Raw genomic sequence first — 9,505 nt, forward strand, 5'->3', positions numbered from 1 at the left:
AAAACTTGTATAGATTTCCCTACCTTTCCATTCTTTTCCCTACCTTTTCCTTCAAACCATAAGTAAATATTGAATAGGCTTAACCCTTTTGACATCACCTGCACTTGATGGTTATAGTAATTTTGATATTTCATGCCCAAGTGGTAAGAAACATGTTAAACGGTCTCATTAATTGGTCTACTCTTTAATTAGGATGTTCATAACTATGATTCATATAAAGAATTCGGATAAAATTTTCATGGTTATTGGTGAAGCATTGAGTCTCTACAACTAAAAACCAAATGACTTTAAAATGCCTGAAAGCTAAAATATGAAAAATGACAAGTTGAAATAGTTTAATGCCAAACAACTTATGCATTTGGTAATGTTTCTCTTGTTTTTCAATTCCTGAGGAACAAAACACAGACACAATGAAAACGTTGTTTTGAAACTTTACTACCAAAGAAGCTATAGGGATTTATTAGAAGAATTATGAAGTTTAAATGTATTTATTGAAGTAGCAACACCCCCTATAGTGTAGATCTTAGGTTCTGCCATGGAACTGAACTGAACTGACCCATGCTCACTCCTAATTCCCACTGTACATATTTGTAATTGCACTTTTCCCAAACTGAGCCCAAGTGATTTTCTAGTCTTCTACTTTTCATCCCATTTGTTTTCTTGTAATTTTGGAGAATATCTACATATATAAAGCAAATTCTCATATTTTTGATCAATTATATAATGTCCATATTTGCTTTGGCTTCAAGTTCAGGCCACCATCCAAAAATCTAATCTAATTACTCTCTCTCTCTCTCCATTTATTTCCTTCTCTTAGCACTCTCCTCATCTCTCTCCTTCTCTCAATTTGATTAGTTATCAAATAACAATATTATTGTAAAACTGATCAAGTTGGTTTTTCTACAAATGTTTACATGAGAGATGGCATAAATTTTATTTGGGTGTTTGGTATCAATGTTCTTTGCAAATGTATTTAAATCATGGTTTTGAAAACCAGACCAAACCGGATGGTTGGGCCGGTTAATATAGGAACCGATCAGGTAATCAGTTTTGCTTCACCCTAAAAGTACTATTGGGTCAAAACCCATTGATTTGGTCGATGACCCACTGACTCTAGTGGTTGAACCAGCAACCCATCAATATGGATAACAGTTTTGGTCATTTTTTATTTTTTTATTTTTCAAGTCAGAATGGGCTATCTGTTTGAACCAGACAGTCAAACTGTTTGACGTTGGAACTGGTGTCCATAACAGTTCCATGTCCAATCTGGTTTTTAAAACCTTGGTTTAAGTAATGGTGTTGCTAGAATTTATTAAAATTGATGAATGTTGTCCCTTGTTCTCCTTTTCTGCTAAAGGATGCTGTTATACACTCACGATTATTATATGATACGGAAAATGCCAATAAAAATTTCCAAACAACTAAATCTAAACGCTAGAGAAGGGACAAGAAGATGTCCACAAAACTTGCCACCAAATTTTGAAGGCATCTCGTATGTTGTTTATAGAATGCTTTTCATGGTGTTTGACACCCTGGTTTTTAGGTCATAATGTTTTAACTTAAATCATGACATTAGAATCAAGAAAGTGAGATGTTTTGGCACATACAGACACTTACGAAGGTGTATTAATAGTTTCAACTGCATGGGTGTAATTAGGTGTCATGTAGGACAATTAGGGAGTGTTGACAACATGGTTGGTTTTGTTTTTGAAAATAAAAGCAATTCATCAATACCCCGGATTTGGTGCTCATAAAATTGTGCTTATAACATTCTCACACCCTTTTCAGTCTTGTATTGGGAACACCTTCATGGAGAGATGTTCTCAATACAGGGCTAAAAAGGGCTGTAAGAACGGTGTGAGGACCGAATCCGCATTCCCCTTAAAGCAAGAACACCCTCCTTTGCTGATGCGGCAGTTGTTTGTTGTTTTTTAAAACAAAAGCAACCATGTTGCCAAGACCCCTTAAAGTAGCAACCCCCCCCCCCTCCAAAATGAGTCCCGATCTGCTCACAGCAAAAGACTGTACGTATGTACCAAGACATTGCAACTTGATATGTGTTCACTCATCCCAGACATTGTGGGTCCTAGCCTTATGATGGGTCCCAGATACAACTCCAGATCTCCTGCCCACAAGAACTCTACCCACAACACACTACCTCCGAGTATTTGGAACATCTCCCCATGCATAATACCATGTAGGAGGATAAGATGTTCCCCATGTGTAGCTGTGATGTTATGTGGATAGACATGGGCAGAGTTCTAGTGGGAAGGAGGTCTGGACTCCCTAGATACATGGTAAGATGTGCAGTATGGGTGTACAATTGGTCGGTTCGGTACCAAATCAAACCTAACTAACTATTTGATTTGACCATTTTCTCCAGCCCTAATCCCACATAAATGACAAATATTGATCAACAATTAATAAATAATTTATAATTAAAAGGTGATATTATTTAAAAGTTAAAATGGCCCAAAGACCAAGTGGTTTTAGTTAATTGACTATTATTATCAATTAAAAGTTAGAATGCCCCAAAACCCAATGGTTTTAATTAATTAGCTATTATTAATTAAAAGATATTCCAAAAGCCCTATGCCAATGGGGAATTGGCGAATTGGGCATTTTTCAAAAACAATGAATAAATAATGACTAATTATTGATTAGTCAAGGTTTTAATTAAAAGTTATTCACACACAATTAAAGCCCAATGGGAAATGGCCAAATTGATCATTGGAAAATATAATAATTAATTAGCATAAAATATTAAATAGATCACATTAAATATTTAATATACTTCATTAAATAAACACTAATTCAGTTTTTTGTTCGGTAAAATCTCAACGAAAACTGAAATCTGATTTTTTCAAAAAACAAAACCGAACCGAACTTACTTGCACTGTGATACAAACTAACCGAAGCGAACTTATTTTGTTGTGAGAGGTCTCAATTCCCAAACCCCCCCAACGGTCCAAGGCACATAATAAATCTCTCATAGACATAATGAATGGTACTTCTTCCTATCCTTGGAACCTAGCTTACACTGTGAGAAAGATAAACTCTCTTCTCTTGTTTTATCTTTATCCATCTGCGTTTGGTGACTAGAGGTGCTTATTAATTCCCTCTTTCATGTAATTTGATGTGCCTTTTGGCCTTTGATTAATTCAAGTTTAGGTGGTCCCCCATCCACCAGTTTTCTTCTGGGGTTAAAAAAAAAAAAAAGTTTGTTGGTAAAGGAATATGAAAGTCTATGAGGTTTGGTGGCAAATCACATACAAACACAAACGCCAACAAATATGTTTTTATATGTTGAAGTAAATTTTCTCATGTTGTACTTATTTTTATTTCATAATTTTTTAATACTCACAGAACAGGGAAAATTTCCTATTCATACTACATATTACTCTATTTTTTAACCATTTATGGTTGTAAAAATTACTGCACTCCGGAAATGCTCATGTAATGCTTAGCTGAAGTTAAAATGGGCATGCAGGTGAATCCCAATACTATTTTGGAGATTTCTGATGTATTATTATTATTTTTTTTTTGTTAAAGCCACTGGTGTGAAATGAATTACAATATATATACAAGAAAGAAATAATATATCGTATAGCTTACATTCCTGTCGTAATTTGTCCTTTTCTTTTATCTTCTATTAGACACCACACAACACAAACAACTGACGCTAAAATAAGGACAGAAAAGAAAAGAAAAGCAAAAACAAACAACAAAGCAAAGACAGAAACTTTAATTTTAGCCATCCCTAGTCCCTACTGCTGATCAAAAAGATTTGTTGCGACAAAATCATCCTCTAACACTTAGGTCATATTTGGTTTGAAAGAAAATGTAGGAAAAGGAAGGAAAAGATGGGAAAATTAATACAAGATTTGCATAGGTTTATCTAACTTAGGCAGTCCATATATATATATATATATATATTTTGTATAATTGCACTGTCCAAGTTGGATCCTTAAGCACTAATTAAGTTGTGTATGTATATATGTGTATATGTCAAATTTCAAAGTTAGTTGATTGAGCAACTGAGACCTCAAACTTGATCTAAGCTCAGGTCTAAAGCCCAATTACTTTGGAGAGTTGCATGTCAAAGTCACAATTATGGGAGCCAATACATTCCAACAAAAATACATTCCAACATGCTTCCAACATGAGACTGAGACCCACCATGTTCTAGATGTTTATCTGAACTTTTGAGAAGGCATTGGTAATAAACAAGTAATCATGGTGCAATGTAGGATGTCAACAGCTTGAGTTTGTCATAGCCAACCGACCCAACACAGAGTTCACCTAAACCCAAATTTAACCCAAAATCGCATTAACACTAACCGACCCTAACCCAATGCGGTCCGCTCAGTGCAGGTTTACCACTTGACCCAATCCATTAACATCCATAGAGGCTGATAGAGCAAAGGACGTGAGATGTTGTGTATGAACTTATTATATGATGATCAAGAAAAAAAAAAAGAAAACAAGGAGCAATTGAGCATGCTATAGTAGCAACAATCAAGGTTTTAAAACCGCCCTGGAGAATGAACCGGTCAGGGGTCCGGTTCCTGGGTTGAACAGTCTGACTATTTAAATAAAACAGTCAGTCCGTTTTGATAAAAAAAAAATAAAAAAAATGGTCAAAATCTTTCGAACAGTTAATTGCCTGGGTCAGTGGTTTGCTGATCAAAATCAACGGTTTTTGAGAAAAATCCAATTTTAGAAAAAAACGGAACCAATTACCTGACCGATTCCCGGTTTTTCCGATCCGGTCCAGTTTTAAAAACCATGGCAACAATCATGATTTTGAATTTGGAAATTATAGCAAGTTGAAGAAATATCATGTATTGCTACACGCCAAAGTTTGGTTTGGTTCAATTCAGTTGCACCCATATGCACCACTATTTGTGATGTGATTCTTATTTAGAGATAACAATTTCTCCATCGTACTCAGCCTCTCCGACCCCATTGAGAACTGAAGCAGGTAATTCTATTTTTCAAGAAAAACTTTCAATTAGAAAATTTCAGGAATTCGGATCCCCATTAAGATATCGGGGGATATGGAATAGAGGATAGTTTTATCCGCAAGATGGAATAAGATTCAGGGACATGAATTTGTTTTAAAATTGGGGTTAGGGATGAAGAATATGGCCCTGCCTAGAACTTATTGCCATTCTTACTTTAATTCATGTACAGAAAAAGCAGGAATGTAGTAAGACTCAAGCCAATTCACCGTAGATAAGATGCAAATGAGGCAAATAACAAATAGTTGAGTGTTGCAGGAATTATCTATTTATCTTATCGTTGGGCCCAAGAAGTGATATAAGATTAAATGAAAAAGGATTTGAGCCCATTAAGAGGAGAGAATGACAAGGATTGAATGGGTTGACGCCTCAGCCCAACAGCTAGTAAAATCAAATGAGGGCATGCCAGGCCCAGTAAAGATGAAAGGCTTTTTGATAGGACCCAAAGTATTAGCCCAGTTAGTCCAAGAAAACATTGGCGGGCCTAATAGAAAATTCCTTTGATGTAAAGAAAATAATTTCTTTTTGATTCAAATCTATCATCCGACCATAAATGAGCCGAATCTTAAATTAGGATATATGGAATCTCATTTAAAAGGAAACTAAGGCATAATTGGTCAACCAATTAAGGAAGTCATGATTGGTCAATGCACTAAATGATGCATGGGCCCAATCCCTTTGCCAAGTGGCGCTTGATCCCAAGTGTTGAGAGATAAATCTAATATGGAGACCAGAGATGTATCACGAATTGTGAATTTAATGGGACCCAATTAAATGACAATCAAACTTAAATGAAAATCTATAAAAAGGGTAAGATGGCTAACCATAGATATGAAGAGGGATTGCTTGATCGAACTACTAAAATCTTGGGGGTCAAACTCTTTCTAATTAGCCATTTCAGCAAGTTTCTCCAATCAATCTTGATTGGATTACATTAAAATTGGTGGAGTAAATCTTGCCAACAGCTATTTAAAGATAATCTTGTGGGTCCCCCCACCCCAAATTAAATGCTTGATTCAGATCTGAATTGGATGGACTTTTCACTATAAAAGGGGATGGGGGCTTTCTTGTTTGGGTGGTCTTTCTCCCATTCTGCTCCCCCTTTTTGACCACTACTTCAGTTCGTCTCTGATCACTTCTGTTGCTTTTGAAAAAGGAGAGGAAACGGGCTGCACTAAGATCAAGAAAGCACCGAAATTGCTACAACTTCGTACCACATCAATCGAGGAAATTTCAATTTTTATATTCCTGTGATACAAAAGGTTTCTATCAATTCTACAAGCGAGAATATTTCTTTCAGCCATTCACATCCTAATCGTTGATTGAGCATGAGTAAATTTTTGTTCACACAAGATTGGGCGTTACTTGCTTCTCATAATTGCAAGTTCCAGTCGCAGTTTCGGATTTTGTCCAATTTTTTTGGTAATCACCTATATAGCCACCAAACATAATTTTTTGCCTTTTTGACTAGGGGTGTGGGCTAATTTTTGAAACCGAACCGGGGTTACCGGTTTTTGGAAAACTAGTAACCGAAGCCAATTGGTTAATCGGTTGACTGATTCGATTTATTGGTTTTTTGGTTTTTTATTTACAATATTTATTGTATAAAAATATATAAATATATAATAAAATACTAGAAATATATATATACATAATATTATATTTTAAATAATAAATAATATGTTATAAATATATATATATATATAATGCATATTTATCAATTTGTAATGTATAGAAAATATAAAATATATATAATATATAAATATACATAAAATATATATAAATATATATATGCCGGTCAATTTGGTTAACTGCCAGTTTTCTATTTTGATTGACCGAAACCAAACTGACCGACTTGATTAATCAAATTTTCGGTTCGGTTTTGATTGGTTTGATTTTTCGGTTTTTTTTCTCACCCCTATTTTTGACAAACTGTGGCATGATAGGAAAATGAGGTTTTTGATTAAAAAAAAAAATCAACCATATCCACCAAGGCCCCGTAGTATCTCCATATCAATTGTTACTTAAGCTGGTAAAAACTGAAACTCAATTACAGTAGATATATAGTTGAAAAGCTATACTCAACTGCTACAAACTGTCACTATTAACACTCAATTGTTGAAATATATATTTAACCATTACAAACCATCGCAAAATCATACTCAATAATGATTACAAAGCCATATTTGACTGTTACAAATCTATACTCAACCATTACAAATCAGTATTTATTGGTGCAAACTGATGCATATTTTTCTATTTCAATTTTGAAATGCTGCTAAGAAAATTAAATATAGATAGATACAACTGCAAAGACTCGAATACAAATCACCAAATGGAAGAAAAACTCTTCAACTAAGATATAATTAATACTGTATTTAGATAAAATGGTATGTGCTATAAAACTTTTTAAGCGGTTTTATCAAGCACAAATCTTTTACGGATTAAGGTTTGTCAAACAAATATTTGAAAAATGATAACTTCTGGAATGTAAGAACTGGGAAAGGAATATCATGGGTGTACAGGGCAATTTTACTAAGTAGAGAGAGCCTCAAGTTGGGTTCTGATTGGATGGTGGGAGATGGAAAATATATTAATTTTGGCACCATTAACGGGTTGGAGACATGCATCTTGCAGATGAAGTTAATCACGAAAGAATTGAGAACAATAATCTTCTTGTTAGTGAAGTTGTTGATCAAGAAAGGAAAGTTTGGAGAGAAGATAAAATCTATGATTTGGTTCCAAGTCATGTGTGGCATAGGATGAAGGCCATCTCATCCCCTTGGAGGAGGAAAAAAATGATAAGTTGATATTAATACTTAGGCTCCATTCACATTTAGGTAAGTTACTTACTCGGGTAAATGCACTTATCCAGGTAATTGTTTTCCAGGAAAGATTTATTCAGGTAAATGCATTTATCCATGTTCTTTTATTTCCCATGTAAATAAGGCAATAACTATTTTATCCATAAAAATTCATTATTTCAAAGGGCATTTTTGTCGCTTTCAAGTATTGGCAACTTTCCCCCAAGGTGGAAAAATTATTACCCATCTAGGAGATGGATATCATTTACCAGGTAAGTGATACGTAGGAAAATAAACTTTCCCTAGTCCCCACATAAATCTAAAAAAAGAACATGGGACTTTTGGTCAATGGGAATCAAAATCCCATTGACCAACATTCCCCCCTCTCAAAATCCAGAAAAAAAAATGCCCCCTGAATGTGAATGATAAATTCACCATGAAACCAATGTATCATGCGAAGGTCAATTTGATCCAAAGATCTATGGAAAATTTTAAGTGGAATTCCAAAGTTTGAAATCTTTTTTGTTCTCTAAAACTTAAAAGTCTTTATTATTCTCCTTCTGAATAATAGTCTTCCATCAAAGACATTTTTAAGGAACAGAGGAGCAAATGTTGGTTGATCTTGCAATCGATGTGGTGAAGAAGAAGACTCTATCCACATTTTCAAGTTTTGCAGCTGTGCAAAACAAATTTGGATGACAGTTAAGCTCAATATAGAGAGGGCGCTGATGAGACTGACCCATCGATAAATAAGTGGTGGAAAATACTTTCTATGAATAAGGACTTTGGGTGTGATAACAGAATGGAGACATTGTATATTTTGTGGTTTCTATGGAAGAGTAGAAACAAAAAACTTTTCAAGGATAATTGATATCCTTTCCCCTAAAGGTGATATTATTAAAATAAATTTTGATGTTTCTTGCATCAGTGGTGATAATTGTTGGGTGGTAGCTATTGCTAAGAACCACCTTGGAAAGGTTATTGATATTGAAGCTTTATATCTACGGCAATCAACAATAAACATGGCTGAAGCTTCGGCTGCTTGGGAAGCGTACAACCTGGTGTTAAATTTCAGGGGCCACTCTTGTCTGCACTGCAGAAAGCAATGGATCCTCCGTGGAAACTAAAGAACATCATTTAAGACTTCTAGGAGCTGAAGAACCATTTTGAAAAGGATATTACTTATACATAAGGTTCAAAATATCGATATGGGTGTATCGGACAAATCGATACCTTTTTTTTTCTTTTTTTTATAACCGGTTCAGGAGGACAGTTTAGGGCTCCTCCACCCCCTGAACCAGTCAGACCTTGATACACCCACTATAGGGGCGTATTGGAGGGGTCCTAGAACGATACGTATTGACCGATACATGTCGATACCTTGAATCTTGCTTATAGACATGTATACCATAAGGACAATCAAATTGCTGACCAGTTAGTTCACGAAGTTCATTTGTGTAGTCCAGGTTTTATGAATCTCAAACTCCAAGATCTTCCTTGGTCGTTGGCTTATATTTGTGCTAGTAATTTCTAGGGACATGCTACCCCCACCTCCCACCCCCGGTTTTAAGTAGCCCCTCCTGTTTTATAGAAAAAAAAAAAAAAAAAAAAAAAAAGTCATTTTATCAACTTTTCCTATTAATATTATAGCAACCAAAAAAATAAAAAAAACAAATA

Source organism: Nelumbo lutea, chromosome 8, assembly GCF_056320005.1.
Source record: "Nelumbo lutea isolate HS-2025 chromosome 8, American lotus-T2T, whole genome shotgun sequence".
Classification (NCBI taxonomy): domain Eukaryota; kingdom Viridiplantae; phylum Streptophyta; class Magnoliopsida; order Proteales; family Nelumbonaceae; genus Nelumbo; species Nelumbo lutea.